An 18,769-nucleotide genomic window follows, 5' to 3' on the forward strand; every position below is an offset into this window, starting at 1 on the left:
CCCTTCTTTTCAAAAATACCTTGTGATGCATTCACTATTTAGAATTGTGAGTTTATTTTTCAAGTTTTATGATTTGATCCCCATCTTTTAAACAAATATGTCTATTTTATCTGTTTGGCTACATCCAGTCTTAGTTGCAGCATTTGTAGCACACAGGATCTAGTTCCCCAACCAGGGATCAAACCCAAGACCCCTGCATTGCAAGCACCAGTCTTAACCACTGGACCACTGGGGGAAGTCCCATTTGACCCACCTCTTCTAAAGAAGCTTCTCTGCTTTGGTTCTTCCCATTTTCTCCCCACTTCCCTCTTCCCCCTAAATTTGCCCCCCTCTTTTCTCAGCAACCCAGTCCTTGAAAACCTCAGCTCAGGCAATTCCCAGCGGAGAGGATGGTGGGCTCCCCAAGAGGCTCCTGATGCCTCTCTTGAAATGTCCAGCCAAATGCGTCTTTGTCACCTGTCCCATTGCCCCCTAATGACACCCATTCCAGTTAGTTTGTATTATTAGCTGTGCTCTGATTAGATTAGGGTGACCAACCGTTCCCAAATTCCCTGCGACTTTCCTAGTTTGAACACCGGAAGAACTACATCCAAGAATAGCCCTTAGTCCCTGGCAAACTGGGATGGTTGGTCACCAGGTCAGAGTCACCATCATTTCTGTCTCATATTGGGCTTCTGCTTGGCAGGTGTAATTTGGCTTCATGTTTACCTGTTGTCATTGGTAAAGGATGAAATACTAACAGTTCCCAGTGAGCCTCTCTCTCTCTCTCTCCCTCCCTCCAGCTCTCTCTGTGTCTGTTGCTCTCCCCGCCTCTCAATCTCTCTCTGTATCTCTCCTTCTCTGTCTCTCTTACACACACACACACATGCACACACACTCAATCACACATAGTAATAGCCTCTAAGCCACTGTGTGTTCAAGCAGATGGACTTTGGCTAGAGATTATGGTTAGGTTAACTCCACTTCTTATTTGAAGTATAGTTGATTTATAATATTGTGTTGCAGGTGTACCACACTTGATTCAGTTATATACATTTTCAGATTATTTTCCACTATAGGTTATTACAAGATATTAAATATAGCTCCCTATGCTATATTGTAAATCCTTGTTGTTTATCTATTTTGTATATAGTGATGTATGTCTGTTAAGTCCATACTCCTAGTTTATCCCTAACCCTAATCTATAGATTCCACATATTAGTGAGATCAAGATTTATTCAGGTTTGCAAACTTATGGTTACCAGAGGGAAAAGGGAGGAGAGGGGATAAATTAGGAGACTGGAATTAACAGATACATGCTACTATATTTTAAGTAGATAATCAATAAGGACCTACTGTATAGCACAGGGAACTCTGCTCAATATTCTGTAATAACCTAAATGTGAAAAGAATCTGAAAGAGAATAGATAGTGGGGAGGGTGGGGGGAAGGGAAAGGGAAAGACATTCCTTTTTTTTTTTTCCCCCAAGAAGAGGTTCAAATATTCATCAAGTTCTAAAAAGGATTCATGGCCAAGAAATGTTAAGAACCATGACTCTGAGATAACCTGAAATAAGGATGGGCGTGAAAAAAAAACACCGCCAGAAACAGAATCTCTGCATCCTTCATCTCCTGTCTTTCCTTTTTCACTTCCCTCTCTTCTCTTTGGGCTTCCCTGCTAGCTCAGTTGGTAAAGAATCCACCTGCAATGCAGGAGACCCCAGTTCAATTCCTGGGTCAGAAAGATCCCATGGAGAAGGGGTAGGTTACCGACTGCAGTATCCTTGAGCTTCCCTTGTGGCTCAGCTGGTAAAGAATCTGCGTGCAATGTGGGAGACGTGGGTTGGGAAGATCCCCTGGAGAAGGGAAAGGCTACCCACTCCAGTGTTCTGGCCTGGAGCATTCCATGGACTGTATAGTCCATGGGGTCGCAAAGAGTCAGACACAACTGAATGACTTTCACTTCACTTCTCGCTTTTCTCTTTTTCTTTTCTTCTCCTCACTTTTTATTCCTCTTTTCCTATCTCCTCCCTGCCTCACTTGCCTTGCCCTCCTCTCTCTGTATCTATTTCTCTCATCAAGAGGATTACATGAGCGAATGTACAACACCTGGCTTCCGACAGTGTTCAATCAAATGTGTGTTATGTTTGTAACCATGATTGGAAATTTCCATAAACATGATGGCACTCAACAACCCTGATTTTAACAAGATTCACATGGGCTTTCCTGAGTGCAAGGGTGGAAGGAGGGATGTGTTCCCAGCTGGGAGCAGCTGACATGCCCTTGTTCAAATACAGACAGGGAGGTAGAGGGTGCTTGACATCATGCTCAGGATGCCCCAGGGGTCGTCTTCGGTGGTCCCTGGCCTCGTACCCAGGCCTGCCCGGCACCAAACGCTGCCTTCTTAGACACTGTCCTAGATGGCTCAAGGGGAGCTATGTAACTTTGGTTTCTTCCTTATTACAAAAAGTGGATAATCCCTGTGTTTTCTCCCTAATGGGAAGATTTAGGATGGAATGAACAAACATGCCCGGAGAATTCTCTGGAGGCAGAGAACATGGTGAGGAGTCTGATCATCCCTGGGCTCACTCTCAGGTGCTTCCTTTTCTCTGCCTTGAATAGAAATGAAACATGCTGGCATGTGCGTGTGTTTGGGTCTGTATGTGTCTGAGTCTGTGTGTGTTTCCCCCTGCTGAACCGTCTCCCTGTAGTTCTCAGAGGCAGTGGCCCCATGGAGGCACTAGAGAGATGGTGGAAGAGGGAACATTCAGTCTCCAAAAAAAGAATTGAAAGCTAATCGCTGTTCTTACCTTTGCAAACACTGCTGTCAGATTGGAGGATCAGGGGATCAGGGCACGGAGCTGCAGAGACAGAGCAGAAGAGGAATTAAGTAAATAAACACACCATTTGAAGACGATGCCGTGCTTCATAGAAACCTCGCAGTTGGGCGGGTTATTTGATCAATATTTGCTGAATTCTTATATCAGATGCCACCCTGAGTCTTCAGAAGACATCGTTCTTGCTGCAGATATAATGGAAAAGGATGTTTAGGAAGTCAAGCCTCCGGTCCAGGCATGTGGCAATTTATTCCTTTTCTGAAATGATAATACCTTCCTATTTATTGAGCTTTCACTGGGTGCTGGGCACGCCATGTGCATTTCATTAAATTCATGTTGTGGGCCCATGAGGAAGCTGAGACCCAGAGAAACTAAGTGATTTACCTGCTGGAACCCAGCCTTTTGTGCCCTCCCTTCACCTAAGTATCAGTCAGGATGGACTGATACTTAGTATCAGCACTCTGGTATCTCTAGTGCGCATGCAGATTCCCTGAGGGATCTTCAAAACGCAGATTCTGCATCTGTAACTCTATTTTTTGTTTTGTATGGAGTTCATTTTTACCTTTTTTTTTTTTTTAAAGATTCCATGTATAAGCAATATCATATGATATTTATCTTTCTCTGACTTCTTTCACTCAGCATGAAAATAAATTTATGGTTAGCAGGGGGTAAGGGGTGGGGAGGGATAAACTGGAAGATTGGGATGGACATATACACATTACTATATATACAACAGATAATGATAACTAATAAGCACCTGTTTTATAGCACAGGGAACTGTACTCAGTCCTCTGTAATGACTGATATGGGAAAATAAAAAAGAGAGGGTACATTTATGTCTAACTGATTCACTTTGCTGGACAGCAGAAACTAACACAATATTGTAAATCAGCTATACTCCAATAAAAATTTTCTTTGAAAATCAAAGAAATACTGATTAGAATAGTTTTAAAAAAATGAAATGCAGATTCTGGTTTAGTAGGTCTTAGCAGAGCCCAAGATTCTGCATTTCTAACAAGCTCCCAGGTGAGGCTGATGCAGCTGAAATCTGCAGGTTACCCTTTGAGTAGGAAGGGACTAGGTTCTGCTGCAGTAACAAACATTCCCAAATCCCAGCGGGTTAAAACAACAAGGACTCCTTATTTGTTCATCACAGTTGAGCAGAGGGCTCTGACCCATGTTATCCTCACTTTAAGAACAAGGATCATGGAAGAGCTATCATTTGAAATACTGATACTCACAACAGCAGGAGAAAAAGATCTCTGGGGAGGTCTCACACCAGCAATTAAATGCTCCAGTGAGGAAGTGATGACTGTGACATCTGTCAAAAGCTCATTGGCTAGAGCTAGTCACATGATCACATCTAATCACAAGGAGGACAGGGACTGCCTACTGAATTTGGGGAAGGTGAAGAGGAGGAATGTTTGGTAAGAATCTGTAAAACAAAGTGAAATGAAGTTGCTCAGTCATGTCCAACTCTTTGCAACCCCATGGACTGTAGCCCACCAGGCTCCTCCATCCATGGAGTTTTCTAGGCAAGAGTACTGGAGTGGGTTGCCATTTCCTTCTCCAGGGGATCTTCCCAACCCGGAGAACGAACCCAGGTCTGCCGCATTGCGGGCAGACACTTTACCGTCTGAGCCACAAAAGCATCCATCAACTGTTGAACCATCACTTCTTAAGCAACCAACATTAAATGAGGTACTCTGGGTGGTATTTAATAATCCTTCGCTCCCTTTCATGTGAACTCAGGTTACTTCAACAGTAAATAGGAAAATATATGAACGACAGTTCACGCATGCACACACACATACACACACAACACATCAAAAGTTTTGAAACTTTAAAATATGCAGTGATTATGAACAAGTTTTTGACTCACAAAAATTTTGAATTGCACAAGACTTTCCAAAATAAAGCTATTTCATAAGCTGGAAGTGTCTTCCTGTTATAAATGGAGTTCATTCTGTTTGCAGAGTTTTGCACATTGCTGTTCTTTGCTTATCATTTTGTGCTCACAGTTGTCAGTATATTTGGTTTTACAGACTATATCATTCTCTCAGGATATATGTTCTACAATGTATTTTTTAAATCTCATTTCTAGTAGTTTCTTTTATTTGCTTTATTTTATTTTATTTTTTTGGTCCTTCTACCATGCTATATGATATTCAGGATCTTAGTTCCCCATCCAGGGATCGAACCCATGCCCCTTGCATCAGAAGCACAGAGTCTTAAGCATTGGACTATCAGGGAAACCCCTCTATAATATATTTAACCAATCATTTCTGTTGACTATTTAGTTTGGTTTCAAATTTTTTTTTTCTATTATTTTCAATAGTCCAATGATTAAGCAGATAGTAAATATTTCTGCACATTCATATTTATTTCTTTATAATAGGTTCCTCAAAGTGGAATTATTCAGCCAAAGGATATGAATACTTTTCAGGGTTTTGATGTACAGTGTCAAAATGCTATCATAAAGCCATGCCAATTCAGAATCCCATCAGCTTTATTCGAATGTCCATTTCATCAGACTCTTACAAGAATGGGAAATAGGTTTTAATTATAAATTTGAGAGTAAAATATATTATTGCAATTATAGCTTGCGTTTCTTTGGTAACTAATGTGTGTGAATTTTTTTTAATATTCATTAGTGAATTTTTCCTTCTCCATCATTTATTAGTCCATGTACCTGTTACATTTTATTTTCCTTTTGAGTGTTCGAGCTTTGCTTGTTCTATGATGACTTTATGTAAAAGAGCACTTAACCCTTTGTTTAACACGTATGTAACTAAATTTCTTTCCACTGTGTCTCTTGTCTTGTAGTTGTCTTTTTAAAAAAAAAAAAAAATTATTGTGGGAGGTCTGAATTGGTGGGAACTTCATGGGAGCAGTTTGACAAAATGTGTCCAAAAAATTGAAAACAATACTCCTTGACTAAGCAACTCCACTTCTAGGAACTTTTAAGGAAATCCACATGAACACTGAAAAAGTACTTGTAGTGTTCCAAAATGATAGCAGAGAGAGGCCTTTATTTTCCTTAATGAGACTCACCCATCCTACCTCCCTCTGTGCTCCTTTTGTTTTGGTGAATAGTAAGTCTCAGCTGCTGCACTAAGACAGACAAAGATGCCGTTTTAATATTCTTAGAGGTTTTTTCCCCTAACTAAAAATGGTGTATGGGTAGACAGGTAAATGGGCTTCCCTGAAGGTTCAGCAGGTAAAGAATCCACCTGCAATGCAGGAGACATGGGAGATGCAGGTTCTATCGCTGGGTCAGGAAGATCCCCTGGAGAAGGGAATGGCAACCACTCCAGTATTCTTGCCTGGAGAATTTCATGGACAGAGGAGCCTGGTGGGTTACAGTCCATGGGGTCACACAGAACTGAGCATGACTGATGTGACTTAGCACGCACACACACAGACAGATAGATAATAGATAGACAGACATAGAATAGACCAGTCTCTTTGACCTATCAGTTCTCCACATCAGATACGCATCAGAATCATACACAGAGCTCTAGTCACCTACACACATCTGGGCTCCTCTCCTAGAGGGAAGGATTCAGCTGAGTTGAGTGGGGTCCCACAGTGGAGGAAACGGCATGAGGACTGCTCCTGGGAACAGAAGTCAAGAATCAGAGAGAATGAACAAGAGGGCAGCTGAGTCCCCACCAAGATGGAGAGCTAGAAAGTAAAGAAGCCAGTTCCTGCCTAACTTAGAATAGAGCCCACACTCCTCAGGGCTTCTTCCCCATGCCACCCTGGATCATGGCTCAGAGAGTTCACCTGGTTCCCGGATGCCCAGCCTCAGTGCCCCAAGCTCTGCTTCTGCAAGCCAGTTCCTTCCTTGGGGTCCTTTGTTCTCACTGCTCCATCTGCCAGGATGCTCTTATCTGACATGTGGCTGTCTCTCTCCATTTAACACTCGGTTCAAAAGTCACATCCTCAGAGTCACCTTCTCTGGCTCCTCTATTTCAAAGCACCACCCTAGTCCCCTATAACCACATGGCGATAAATTGGGCTTTCTCCTCCCTCCTTCCCCCGTGGCCCAGTCCTTTCCATCTTTTCCCCTCACCTTATCAGGGTTCCCCTTCACCTCCTAACCCCACTGTTGGGTGTCAGTAATTCAGGTCCTTCTAGTTCATCTTGGGATGGGACCACAGAGGTAATGACATCACTTTCCAAGTATCACCTTCTCATTCCTCTTAACCTGTCTCCTATGTGTCATGATCCTGGAAGGTGATGTCCCTTTCTCTCTTGAGTTGTGCTACCAAATGTCCCTCTCTAGTGAACACATATGTTCATCAAAAGATGTGACATGAACTGTTCACAGCTGTCGCTTTTAAAAGAGCACCAAACTGAAAACTACCCAGATGCCATGAACAGTGAAAGTGACAGTCTCTCTATCATGTCCGACTCTTTGCCATCGCATGGACTGTAGCCCGCCAGGCTCCTCTGTCCATGGGATTCTCCAGGCAAGAATACCAGAGTGGGTAACCCTTCCCTTCTCCAGGGGATCTTCCAGACCCAGGGGTTGAACCTGTATCTCCTCCATTGCAGGCAGATTCTTTTCTGTCTGAGCCACCAGGAAGCCCTACCTAAACACCATAAACAGTAGAACAGAGAAATAATTGTGGCATATTCACACAGTGAATCCCATAGCATTTATAAAGAATGATCTAGGGACTTCTTTGGTGGTCCAATGGTTAAGAATCCACCTTGCAGGAGACATGGGTTCGATCCCTGGTCCAAGAACTAAGGTCCCATAAGTTGCAGAGCAACTAAGCCTCAGTGTCATAACCACTGAAGCTCGTGCACTCTGGAGCCAGCAGACCCCAACTACTGAACCTGAATACCACAAATAGAGATTCTGTGCACCACAGGGAAAGGTCCCACATGATGCAAGGTAGATCCAGCATGCTGCAACTAAGGGCCAATACAGCCAAAGTAAATAAACAGACATTTTAAAAAACAAAATGAACGATCTGATGTACAGCTGCCCACAATAACATGAAGATGCTCACAAAAATAATATTAGCTGCAAGAAGCAGGCACAGAAGTGGGCCTACCTTAAAATTCCCTTCAGATAGAGAATATAAATAGCCAAAATGAATTTACCGTCTTAGAAATCCAGATACCAGTTGCCCTGGAAGAGAGCAGGGCCCAAAGAATTGTTATTTCTCATCGGCGCTGATTTCATGATGTGTCCAGCCATGACAATTCATCAAGCTGAACATTTAGAACCTGTGCCCTATTCTTATATGTGTGTGCTAGTCACTCAGGGTGTCCAACTCTTTGCAACCCCTTTGACTGTAGCCTGCCAGGCTCCTCTGTCCATGGGTTTCTCCAGGCAAGAATACTGGAGTGGTTTGCCATTCCCTTCTCCAGGGAATCTTCCCGACCCAGGGACTGAACCCAGGTCTCCTACACTGCAGGCAGATCCTGTACCGTCTGAGTTACCAGGGAAGCATATTCTGCGTGTATACTATATTAAAAAAAAAAATCTTACAGAACTTACCTGGTGGTACAGTGGTTAAGAATCTGTCTGCCAATGTAGGGAACATGGGTTCAATCCCTGGTCAGGGAACTAAGGCCCCACAGGCCGAGGTGCAATTAAGCCCACGAGACACAACTAACTGAGCCCACACAGCTCAACTAGAGAGAAGCTTGCAGGCCATGGCGAAGATACCTCGTGCTGCAACAAAGACCCGACACAGCTATAATTTAAAAATTTAAAAATAAATAAAATAATAAATTAACAAATATATATATATATAAATCCTCCATGTTAAGGACCATATTAAAGATAGCAGTGTCTGGCCCTGGGCAATCCTTTGCAATCTTAAAAAGAGTGGCCTTCAGAGATGCTGAGTAAGAGATAAAGCCTAAGACTTGGATCTGCAGAGGCAAAAATGGGGAGAACTTTGAGGGCAGGAGAAACACCAGGAGAACAAACCCAAAAGCAGGTGGGTTCCAGGCACCTTCGGAGGGGAAAAGGAGAACCTTTCATCTCTACCCTGTGGGAATGGGGTGGAAATGGCAGTGAACCCCACGCAGAATCAGGGTTTCAAAGGAGCCCAAAGAACAAAAGAAAAAAAAAAAAAAAGGTGAGTTCTGCTGATGAAACATTTATTCACCTTGAAAAAACACCCCCTAATTAAAAGACACATGTAATTGGAACGGATGTGCGCCAGGGAAAGTCGTCCCCCATAAGTCTCCTTAAGAGGGTTCCAGGGCATCCCTTTCCTCCTCTGGGTACCATCTGCTTTGAAACGCGCCATGCTTCCTCTGCCCCCTTCCAAACCCCACCAATATCTTTATCAAATTCTTGTTGAAACCTGGAGAGGGGAAAATATTTCCAGCAGTGAAAGCTTTAACTTGTCGCCTCGTGTTCTTCTCGGATTTCTAAAGCGCAGAGGCCCCAGAGAGTATGTTTTCAATATCCTCCGGCCTCTCTCTGCGTGCCTCCTGCCAGCCCTCCTACACCAAGCAGGCTCTGACCCCGGCGTCTCCAGGGGGAGAGGGGTCCGGAGCTGGGGTCAGGCTTGTCAGAAAGGAAGAGGCCATCCCGCCTGGAGCAGCCCACGTTCCCCCCCACCCCACCCCACTTCTTTAATACATTTAACCTGGAAGAGGCACTGCTCAGGCCAAGATTAGATTACGGGGTTGGTGGAGGTGGCCTAATAAATGGCAAATGGCGGCCTGTGGGGCTGAGCTAATCTCTGTTGACACGCATCTAATGCGAGGCCCGTGTAGAAGGCAGCAGGTCCCGTCTGCAGCCCGAGTTTGCCTTGATGACCGAAGGGGGAGGTGAGGCCCAGGGAGAGCCACTGGGCTGCCTGTCTCTTTCAATCTTCTAGTGCCTCGAGTGTGCACGTCATTATTTAAAGGTCTCCTGGTACCCGCTAAATGTCCCGGCTCCCTGTGGGCGACGGGGTCGATTTCATCTTCTCCGAGCGAGCTTTCCAAGACTGCATTTCTCTCCAATGTTCTTGTGCTCACCTCCCTGGAAGTGTTAGGATGCTATCATGCATTCAGTCAACAAACCTGGATGAATTCGGTCCATGCACAGGATCCTTGCATGGATGAGTGCATGCATGCTAAGTCGCTTCAGTCATATCGGGCTCTTTGTGACCCCTTGGACTGTAGCCCACCAGGCTCCTCTGTCCATGGGATTTTCTAGGCAAGAATACTGGAGTGGGTTGCCATGCCCTCCACCAGGGGATCTTCCCAACCCAGGGATCGAACTTGCATCTCCTGCGATTCCTGCATTGAAGGCAGATTCTTTACTGCTGGGCCACTGGGGAAGCCCTTGCATGGATAAATCAGGAGCCAGTTTTTAATTCTCCGTGGCAATCACATAGATAGTGATGCACATAGTTTTACCACCTTCTCACTATGGGACACTAGACTGACTGAAAGTCTCAAGCCTCAGTTCCCTTATCTGGTGTTGTCTGGTCCCTTATTCTAGCACCCAGCAAGTATTAGTTATTTAACAAATATTTATAGAATGAGAGAACCTATAGAATAAAGATTGCTAACTAGAAATATGGTGGTGGTGGTGGTTTAGTCGCTAAGTCGTCTCCAACTCTTGCAACCCCATGACCATAGCCCCGCAGTCTCCTCTGTCCATGGGATTCTTCAGGCAAGAATACTGGAGTGGGTAGCCATTTCCTTCTCCAGGGGATCTTCCCGATCCAGAGATCAAACCCACGTCTCTTGTATTTCTGGCAGATTCTTTACTGCTGAGCCACCCAGGAAGCTGAACTAGACGTGTATACAGTATAATTGAATAAAACCAATGAACCATTTATCCAAACACCAGCTGTACTCTACATTTTGGCAAGAAGTTTTATAATCCCCACACTCCCCCTACTCTTATCCCACTAGCTTAAATGTCAGATTCACAAGGGCAGGGACTGTTGCCTTTGTTCACCTGAAATATCTCAAACACCTGGATTAGTGCCTGGATCAATGTTAGAAGCATAATAAAGATCTGATACATTTTTTAAATCAAATAGTGAATTGAATGAATTAGTGAAATAATAAACATGAATGTCATGTGGATCAACCTTCCTGAAGTATGTCTTAATAGAAGGCAGACCATCAAACTATTTAATAGTTCTGCTTATCATTTTATTTCCCCCCTTCCCTTTTCAATAAGCTCAAATTCTTCTACTTTTTAAAATAGTCACTGATTCATTGCACAGAAGTATCCTGTACTCTGGCTCTGTAAACAGGGAATCTGAGCTTGGATCCCAGCTCCATCACTTGCTAGTTCAGTCACCTTGGGCAGGTCATTTAATTTCTCACAGTCTCCATTTGTGAAATTGCAAAATGGAGAAAATAACAGCACCTAATCAATAAGGTTCATATACAGCAAGAGCTGAAGTAGTACCTGGCAAAATGGTTGCTCATTATATATTTAATGAGCAATGGTTGCTCAATATATTTAAAAATATATTGATATTTTAAAAATAAAGCTAGCTGAGAGAATAGAGATAATATTAGAAAAAAGAAAGGGAGAGACAGAGAAATAGGGACTTCTAAAATTCACTTTATTTCTTTTTTAATTTTTATTTTTTGGCCACACTGCATGGCGTGGGGGGTCTTAATTCCCCGACTAGAGGTCAAACACATTAGAAGGCAGAGTCCAAAAAAACACTTTATTGATGGGACTTCCCTGGTGGTCCAGTGGTTAGGACTCTGTGCTTCCACTGCAGGGGCTTCCACTGCAGGGACTGAACCCACAGGGGCCACAGGTTGGGTCCCTGGTTGGGGAACTAGGATCCCACATGCCACCTGGCACAGCCAAAAAAACTTTTTTTAATAAAATAAAATTTAAAAAAATCATTCTATTAAGGTATGATTGCTATTAAAAAAGCTGTATATATGTAATTTATACAACTTAATGACTACAGAGATAAGTATATACCCAGGAAACCATCACAGCAGTCTATGCCATCAACTTCTCCATCATCTCCAAAATATTCCTTCCTCTCTATTTGTAATTATTGTGTGTATATGATAAGAACACAACATAAGATCTATGTCTCAGCAAATTTTTAGGTACACAATACAGGATTTTTAACTATAGGCACCGTGGTGTATAGAGAACTATAAAACTTATTCAACTTGCAGAACAGAACATTTGTATCCTTTGACCAACATCTCCCCATTGTCCCCTACCCCCAGTCCCTAGCAACCTCCATTCTGCTCTCTCTGTGTCTATGAGCTTAACTATTTTAGATTCCAGATAAAAGTGGTATCATGCAGTATTTTTTCCTTCTGGTGTCTGACTTAGTTCACTTAATATAATGTTCTCCAGATTCATCCATGTTGAATCAAATGGCATTATTTCCTTCTTTTTTAAGGTTGAATATCATTCCATTATTTGTAAATACTATGTATTCTTTATCCATTCATCCACCAGTGGACATGTGTGCTGTTCCATGTCTCAGCTATTGTGAGTGATGCTACAATAAGCATGACAATGCAGATTCTTTTTCAAGTTTCTGATTTCAATTTCTTTGGTTATATACCCTCTGCTGGATTCCATGGTAGTTTTTTTTTTCTTCTTTTTTGGCTGTGCTGGGTCTTAGGTGTGGCATACAGGCTTAGTTGTCCCACAGCATGTGGGATCTTAGTTCCCTGAACAGGGATTGAACCCACATCCCGTGCATTGGAAGGTGGATTATTTACCATTGAATCACCAGAGAAGTCCCTGAAAGTGAAAGTGTCAATCACTCAGTCATGTCTGACTCTGCAATCCCATGGTCTGTCCATGGAGTTCTCCAGGCAAGAATACTGGAGTGGGTTGCCATTCCCTTCTCCAGGGGATCTTTCCAAGCCAGGGATCGAACCTGGGTCTCCTGCACTGCAGGCAGATTCTTTACCATCTGAGCCACCAGGGAAACCCTAGAGAAGTCCCTATGGTAGTTCTACTTCTCATTTTTTGAGGAACCTTCATAAGGGTTTTGTCAATTTACATTCCCACCAACAGTGTACAAGGGTTTCCTTTTCTCCATATCCTCACCCACAATTATCTTTTTAAAAAGTAATAACCCATCCTAACATCCTAGGTGTGAGATGTCATCTCTCTGAGTTTTTGATTTGCATTTCCCTGATGATTAGTGATTTTAAATATTATTTCCTGTACCTATGGGCCATTTGTATATCTTTGTCTGAGAGCTGTCTATTTAGTTCCTCTACCTATTTTAAAACCTGGTTGTGTTCTTGCTACTGAGTTATGCATTGCTTATATATTTAGGATATTCATTATATCAGATATATGTTTTGCATGAGGATTATTTTAAAAATAAAGACTATAGTAGGTAACTGTACATACATATGCACATATAAAGATTTATATAATGTATATATAATTTATATCTCAATAAAAGGATTAATATTCTGGGGAGTATAATATTGACTGAATTCACTGAAGGCTAGAGAAAAACAAGATATGGAAACAATATTCAAAAACATTATCTCCAAGAAGGATTCAGGAGCCAATATTAATAACCAGTTTTTTAACAGGGAAAATGGAGATCATTCCCATGCTATATAATTTGTTCCTGAACACAGGCAAAAGTGAATAACTTCTTACTTCATTCTTTGAAGCCAGCATAACTCTGGTCACAGCCATGCATGGCAAGAATGGCGCAAAAAACAAAAACTATAGGTTATAGACTAATCTCACCTAGAATCATAAATGCCAAAATCCTCATTAATTATATAGTGAATTTAAGAAATGATCTGCTGTGTCAAAGGAGGGCTTATTCTACAACTAGCACAAAGTAACCTATCTAATAGTCTAGGTAGGAATATATAATAATCTCAGTAGAGTCATCAAAGGCATTTGAAAAAATCATTAGCATCCATTCACCAAAAAAACATTTCAGAAAACTTGAAACAGAAGAATATCTGTGTTTTTTTTTTAACATGCTAATGCTCACCTATCTCAAAACCACAGTCAGAGTGATATTTAATGGTGACTTACTATTAATACAAGAATTTTTTTTGGAATCAAAATAAGACAGTGTGTTCACCATCACCATTGACATTTAACATTTTTCCTGAAAGGTCTAGGCAATGTAAGAATTCATAAAAAAAGCAATAAATAGATGAATAGACACAAAAAGGAGAACTATGGCATTTGCAGATGTTACAGTATTTCACATTGAAACTACAAAGGAAACCATTGAAAACATCAGAACCCAATAAAGAGTTCAGTCATGTTGCCAGATACCAGCTAAAACATTCACAAATCAATAGCTTCTTAAATAGCAACATATAGTGGTTGGAAAAATAAAAATGATTCCACACAATAGGAACAATTTTCATAAAATGCCTAGAAAAAGAAACCTTATATACAATGTATAATATCCACATGCAGAAAACTCTTAAACATTCCTAAAGGGCAAATAAAATGATCTGACTCAATGAAGAGATTCATCACCATAAAGATATCATTGCCTCACAGTTGTTTAAGATGTAATGCAATTCTGAAACAAAATACCAGTGATTATTTTTGTGAGGTGCAAGTTAGGGAAGGGAGTGTGGCAGAGTAGTTTATTTTCTAGTTCACTGGGGTGACTAAATGCATGCGCTCTGTGCTTAGTCGCTCAGTCACGTCTGACTCTTTGCGACCCCATAGACTATACAGTCCATGGAATTCTCCAGGCCAGAATGCTGGAGTGGGTTGCCTTTCCCTTCTCCAGGGGATCTTCCCAATCCAGGGATCAAACCCAGGTCTCCCTCACTGCAGGTGGGTTCTTTACCAGCTGAGCCAACCAGGGAAGCCTGACTAAATGCATGGCATTTGCCACTAATTTCTTTGCAAAGTTGAATGTATTTGCCTTTCCAGATAATAACGTCATGTAGCTACAATAATCAACTGTATGCACTGGTGGGAAGATGCAACAGAATGTGAGGGATGGAGGAGGAAACACAAAAATAGACTGCCTTCAATGATTTAGTTTACGATAAAGGTGGGAGCCCAGGTCAACCCAGATCACCAACTGGGGTTGGCTTTTCAAATTAATCTGACGCCTCCTGTGTTTTCCATACGATTGAGATGAAAAGAAAGGTGATGGCTCCTTACCCTAGCTCTTGGTAAACTGTACTTTCTCCTGATCCAAGGAGTCAATTCTTTTAGTTGTGGAGGAAATAAAAATAGCCTAGGTGAACTTGTGTCATTGCTTTATTCAAGGGGCTCTCCCCCCAAAAGAGCCTTTGGGAGGAAAATTTTGTGTCCTTAACACCATGAAGGGAGCTTCCATATGGTCTATTAAAGCAATTTACAGAGCAGAATTTACCTTAGAACAGAGAACAGTGTTTTGGTCACCAATTAGTCTATGTACCATCTTTTCTTTTCTTTTTTTTTTTTTTTTTTAAATTTTGGCCATGCCAAGTGGCATGCAGGATCTTAGTTCCCCAGCCAGGAATGGAACTTGTTCCCCTGCAGTGGAAGTGCAGAGTCTTAACCAGTGGACTCCAAGGAAGTCCCTGGCTTTTGTTTGTTTGCTTTTTTTTTTGTTGTTGTTGCTTTGTTTTATTGTATTTGTTTTGCCTCAGAAAAGTAGAAAGAAAGAGAGAAAGATCCAGGGATACCACAGGATTTCTGGAAAGAAGGAAGGAAAAACCACCCCAGTAAAGGATTTCACAGTTTTCTTGCCTTCCCCTCAAAAATTGCCTCTTAGAGCTGGATATTTCCATTCAATCGCTTTATTAGTGCTTCTCTCCTTTGAAAAAATGCTTTAGAGGATTGGATTTCAAAACCCAAAACTTCCCAAAATTAGCTTGAGGTCTTGGTGTGGTAAGGGTGGGGAAAAAATAGATGAAGTGATGTAATGAAGAGGTCCCCAGGATGCAGAGGTCATTTCTGACTCACTGTCCAGGCCAAAGTAAACGTGAAACCCAATGCTTCAAAAAACCCAAATGCCTGGTCATTTCTCAGAGAAAAAGAATGCAACTGATCTGGGCAAAGATAGCATTTATATTCCAGGAGGAACTTACACATTCAAGGATCATTTACTGAGCGCCTGTGATATGTTAGATGTTGTCTGCCTTGGCTCTTCACAGTCTCCCAGGGAGGCACCATCTATTTTCCTCCTTAGACAGATGCAACCCAGAAGTCAGCTTGCCCCATATGGTTTCTCTGTTTTAACTGATGCCAATAGAGCTTCAGAACATAGCCACTCGCAACAGAAGCATCAGTGAGCTGTCTATGTTTTACTGAAGTTTCCAGCGGGCAAAAGGATAAGGGTATTTACATCACACACTCATGAAAAACTACCCAAAACTTGCCATCAGCCAGGTCCTCTCTCTGATGTTGGCTCCTCCCTGCCCTACCAGCAATAGCAGGTCTTCATTTTCATCATCCATGTGGTTCCTAGATTCTTTTTTAACCTCCAGATCAGCCTGCCTCCCTTTGTTGTTCTGTGAAGTTAAGCATCAGATATGACCCAAAAAAATAAAGGTGGTGATATGAAGATCCAAGAGTGTTGATTCATCAAGAACACAACAAGGAAAAGGGGAGTCAGAAGTCAACACTTGTACACCATCTAGAATTTCCATATAATATCCAAGAACACTGGGTTTTGTGCCCTGTTTGGGGTACTTTCAGTGAGGAATTACTTAGCATCTTCTGAGACACCCCAATTTACCGTTCCACTGCTCTGGAAAGAATTATCTTTTTTTTTTTTTCTTTTCTCATATTTTCCCCTTCTTGTCCATCGTATGACTTTCTAACACTGATGGAAGTCCAGCTGAGTGAGTGACAGGGTGACCGCAGAGTCCGGGCGAAGAGCCCTTGATCTCACGTTTTGACCACTCACTCCTTGAAGGGCCTTCGTAAGCCGCTTCTTCTGCGTGGGAGCAGGACAGGAGATAGGATCAGTTAAAATGTATTCACTTCTGTTTGGAGAGTCAGGGAAGGCCCCGAGAATGGCCACCCATCCTCTGCCACCTGCTCCCCACCTCCAGTAAGGGACCTTTACTGTGTTGTCATTGTATATGGAATCTCACAGCCATGCTGTGACTGATGGAAGTAATGTTCTGTCTGCAGGACTTGAAATGGAATTCAGAGATGTTGGTCCATCTCTGCTGAGGGGTTAAACCAAGCAGATGGAGACCTAAGAGCTATGGGTTCACTGTGTTAACCACATGACCACGGGAGCCCTGGATCTTAGCAGTTCAAGGAAGGAATACAGAAGATGTGAGATGATCACAAAGAGCATGGTGGGGGGTGGGTGGAGAAAGAGAATGTGAATATATATGTGTGCATGCCTGGAAGAAATCTCTGAAAAGATAACACATCAAAATAACAAAAATTGCTCTGTCTGGTGAAAGTGCGTGCTTTCTATTCTTCCTATTTCTCTGTATTGCCTGCATTTATACAGCTGGCACGTATTAATTTTTTAATCAGCAAAAAACAAAAAAACACCACGATGACTCTATTTCCATTTGGGGAAATTTTTCTTTAAAAGGAATGCATCTGGGGACACCAAAGTTTTTCCCCCACGCGAAGCCTGAGGCGGGGATGGAGCCAGTGCTCAGGCCTTTGTAGTAAATATCTCCAGACCACACTAAATCCAATCTTCTTATTTGGGGTTATTTGCTTTCCGGACAGCAGGGCTGTGATGGATCCCAGATCCAGCACTCGTGGCATCTCAATCAGCTGTGTTTAGATGCCGCTGTGACACAAGATTATGACGTTTTGATGGGATTAGGAGATAACTTTGCTTTAATCTATAAAGCCCTGTATGCTTTGGGATCTGATTACCCTGGCAATTCCCTTCCTCAGTCGTAGCAATTAAGATTAGCCAGAAAGCTCCCGTTAATGATCCCCATATTGAAAGCTCAGGAAATCAGAAATGGGTGGTTTTGTTTTCTGTTTTTTTTTTTCCCTTTCTGGTTTTGTTTCCTATTTCCCTTTTCTGCTGAAGGCTCTGGGCACTCTCTCTAAGGCTCTTGCCTTTAGATCTTAGTGGGGTTGTCTGTTTCATTCTTCTGCGCTTCCTGTAGAAACCATCTTTAGGATGCTTTCTTGGTCTCATTATATCTGAGAAGATTTGCTTCTGTCTCATCAGTTTTGCTTGTGTTTGGTATCATCCATCCCTGCAACGGGATTTTCAAATCCATTCAAGAAATGATAGAGCTTAGACTTACAAAGACTGTAATGAAACTCCTTCTGCCTAGGAAGTTTGTTTGGTTCAGATTTTGTATACTGGAGATGAGAGAAATATGATTGGAGACTGCATTAGTTAGGGAAATGCTAGTTGCTATAACAAAACAAGCTCTCAAATCTCAGTGGCTCAAACGAATGAAGTATATTGACGTAAAGTCCAAAACAAGTATTACTTATCAGCAGGCAGCTCAGATTCAAGAAGTGATTCTGGAGTCATGTTTCTTGTGGCTCTTCCATCCACGTAGTTGTTTAGTCACTAAGTCATGTCCAACTCTTTGGCAACCCTATTGACTGTAGCCCGCCAGGCTCCTCTGTCCACAGGATTTCCCAGGCCAGAATACTAGAGTGGGTTACTATTTCCTTCTGCAGGGGATCTTCCTGACCCAGGAGTCAATTCCGCATCTCCTGCATTGTCAGGCAGATTCTTTACCACTCAGCCACCTTCCCATTCCATCCTCCACAGTCACCCAGAAGTGAAAAGATTACATGTGATTGCACAGCAGTGGACTGCATGTAAACATTTATGGTCAAAATGGTAAACATCACTTTCACTTATATATATCCCATTGTTCAGAACTAAGTCATGTAACCCCACCTAACTGCAAGCAGGCTGGGAAAGAGGTCTAGGTGGGTAACCAAGAAGAAGAGTAAATGGATTTGGAGACAAGTTGGCCAGGCTCTGGCTCAGATTGCTAAGGTTGGAAGAGATCCCAAAGAGCCCTGAGTATCAGACTTACTTCTGTATATTACATGTATAT

At 42.3% G+C, this 18,769-nt stretch overlaps 1 long non-coding RNA gene across 2 annotated transcripts in view; it reads right to left on the reverse strand.

Annotated features, from left to right (window-relative positions):
- The window catches only part of LOC133055724 (uncharacterized), a 129,149-nt gene that overhangs the window by 77,423 nt on the left and 32,957 nt on the right, over positions 1 to 18,769 (reverse strand). For both annotated transcript variants that reach the window (XR_009692695.1, XR_009692694.1), the window contains exon 2: positions 2,789 to 2,839. This is a non-coding gene — a long non-coding RNA (uncharacterized LOC133055724). The remainder of the gene's footprint in view (positions 1 to 2,788; positions 2,840 to 18,769) is intronic.

The sequence above is a fragment of the Dama dama genome, chromosome 5 (genome assembly GCF_033118175.1).
Source record: "Dama dama isolate Ldn47 chromosome 5, ASM3311817v1, whole genome shotgun sequence".
Taxonomy (NCBI): Eukaryota; Metazoa; Chordata; class Mammalia; order Artiodactyla; family Cervidae; genus Dama; species Dama dama.